The following is a 2605-nucleotide window of genomic DNA, read 5'->3' on the forward strand; positions in this document are numbered from 1 at the left end:
AAGATAATACTAAAAAAATTAAATAAAAAATTTAATTAATAAAAGTTAAGTTTACGAAAAGGGTGTTACATCGTATTCTTCGGATGTATATGTCAATATAAAAAATTTTGTATATTGGAACACTGTTGGATGTAGGACACCATAATTTTTTAAACCACCACCATAGGATGGGGTATACTAATCTAGTCATTACGTTTATAACACCGAGAAATATTGATTTATGTCCGTCCGTCCGTTCGCCCGTCTGTCGAAATCACGTTAGCGGTTGAACGCGATAAGCTGGCCTCTTGAAATTTTACACATATACTTACTATTGATGTAGTTCGGTGAGGATTGCATATGGGGCATATCGATTCAGAATTGGATACAGCTCCCATATAAACCGATCTCCCGATTTGACTTCTTGACCTCCTGGAAGCCACAATGGAAGCCGATTTGGCTAAAACTTTGCACATAGTGTTATTTTATGACTTCCAATAACTGTACTAAATACGGTCCAAATAGGTCCAGAATCTGATACAGCTCCCATATAAACCGATCTCCCTATTTGATTTCTTGAGCCCCTGGAAGCCGTAATTTTTCTCCGATTTATCTAAAATTTTGCACAGAGGGTTTTTTTATTACTTCCAGCAACTGTGCCAAGTACGGTCCAAATCTATCTATACCTTGATATGGCTCCTATATAAACCGATCTCCCGATTTGACTTCTTGAGCCCCTGGAAGCCGCAATCTTTGTCCGATTAAGCTAAAATTTTGCACATAGTGTTCTTTTGACTTCCAATAACTTTGTCAAGTACGGTCCAAATCGGTATATAACCTGATATGGGTCCCATATAAGCCGATCTCCCTATTTGACTTCTTGGGCTCCTGGAAGCCGCAATCTTTGTCCGATTTAGCTAAAATTTTGCACAGAGGGTTTTTTTATTACTTCCAGCAACTGTGCCAAGTACGGTCCAAATCTATCTATACCTTGATATGGCTCCTATATAAACCGATCTCCCGATTTGACTTCTTGAGCCCCTGGAAGCCGCAATATTTGTCCGATTAAGCTAAAATTTTGCACATAGTGTTCTTTTATGACTTCCAATAACTTTGCCAAGTACGGTCCAAATCGGTATATAACCTGATATGGGTCCCATATAAGCCGATCTCCCTATTTGACTTCTTGGGCTTCTGGAAGCCGCAATCTTTGTCCGATTTAGCTAAAATTTTGCACAGAGGGTTTTTTTATTACTTCCAGCAACTGTGCATAGTACGGTCCAAATCGATCCATAACCTGATATAGGTTCCATACAAACCGTTCTTCCTATTTGGCTTCTTGAGCCTCTGGAAGCCGCAATCTTTGTCCGATTTAGCTAAAATTCTGCACAAAGTGTTTTGTTATAACTTTTAACAACTGAGCCAAGTACGGTTTAGATCGGTCTATAACCTGATATAGCTCCCATATACACCGATCTACCGATTTGACTTCTTCAGCCCTTACAAGCAGCAATTTTCATCCAATTTTGCTAATATTTTGCATTTATTGTTCCGTTATGACTTCCAACAACTGTACTAAGTACTGTCTTAATCGGTCTATAACCTGATATAGCTCCCATATAAACCGATCTCCCGATTTGACTTCTAGAGCCCTTACAAGCCGCAATTTTTGTCCGATTTGGCTGAATTTTGGTTTTGAAATTGGTTTTTCGATTATCCTTGTTCGGTTCCTAGAAGCTTAAATTTTTGCTGGTTTGACAGAAGTTTGGTATGAACAATAGAATAAAATTATACCCTTCAACTAAATTTATTTTGTATAAATTTTTTTTTAATAAACTTTTAGCAGAATCCATGGTGATGGATTCCCAAGATTCGGCTCGGCCGAACTTAGCTCGCTTTTACTTGTTACCTTTAATACTCTCCCACTTGGGTGGCAGAATACAGAATCTAAGATTCTATGGCCGAGTCATGAACAATTCTCCCAGTGCTTCAATTTCTCTATCGCCTTTATGGCTGAAACTTCTCCCGCCTTCTGCTAAAGGCGCTGTAGACGTTCAACTAGGTCAAATTCAATGCAGACTGATTCAGTTTCGCAGTCGTTGATAAATTTAATAACTAGTAAAAAATTTATATTTAATATTCTAAAACATAGATATAAAAAAAAAAATATTTTTTTAGTAAGTATCGCCAGTTTTTCTATTTTTCTATTTCTATTACAATTCAATGATATTTTCCTTGGTTTATCTGAGTCAAATGTTTTGCCACAAACATAAAGTGCATAGCACTCAATATAAAGCCTTATAAGAACATTTTTCTCTTTTCCAATAATATCATATTTGAATTATGTTAAAAAATATTTTTTTTCTACATTGATGATGTAGGAATAAAAAATTACTAATTTGCCATTTTTGTATATTTTCTACTATACATTGTATATAAATATAAAAATATATAGTTGTTCATGTATAGTATTTGGTGCTTTAATCATTCTACATAAAAAAAAAATATTTAATAAATAATAAAAAAAAAAATGGGCGACCGGAACTTTGTCTGTGCCTATTCCGGTCTGTATGTGATTCCAACCTTGTCGAGGGGAGTGCTAACTGGCTCTCCTTTCAAACAACAC

The 2605-nt window shown here is 35.9% G+C and overlaps 1 non-coding gene across 1 annotated transcript; it reads right to left on the bottom strand.

Moving 5' to 3' along the window:
• Nucleotides 1–2501: 2501 nt before the first annotated feature.
• On the bottom strand, nt 2502–2605 carry LOC131998231 (U6atac minor spliceosomal RNA). Its single transcript, XR_009398670.1, has one exon. It is a non-coding gene; the product is annotated as a U6atac minor spliceosomal RNA (small nuclear RNA).

The sequence above is a fragment of the Stomoxys calcitrans genome, chromosome 5, assembly GCF_963082655.1.
Source record: "Stomoxys calcitrans chromosome 5, idStoCalc2.1, whole genome shotgun sequence".
Lineage (NCBI taxonomy): Eukaryota > Metazoa > Arthropoda > Insecta > Diptera > Muscidae > Stomoxys > Stomoxys calcitrans.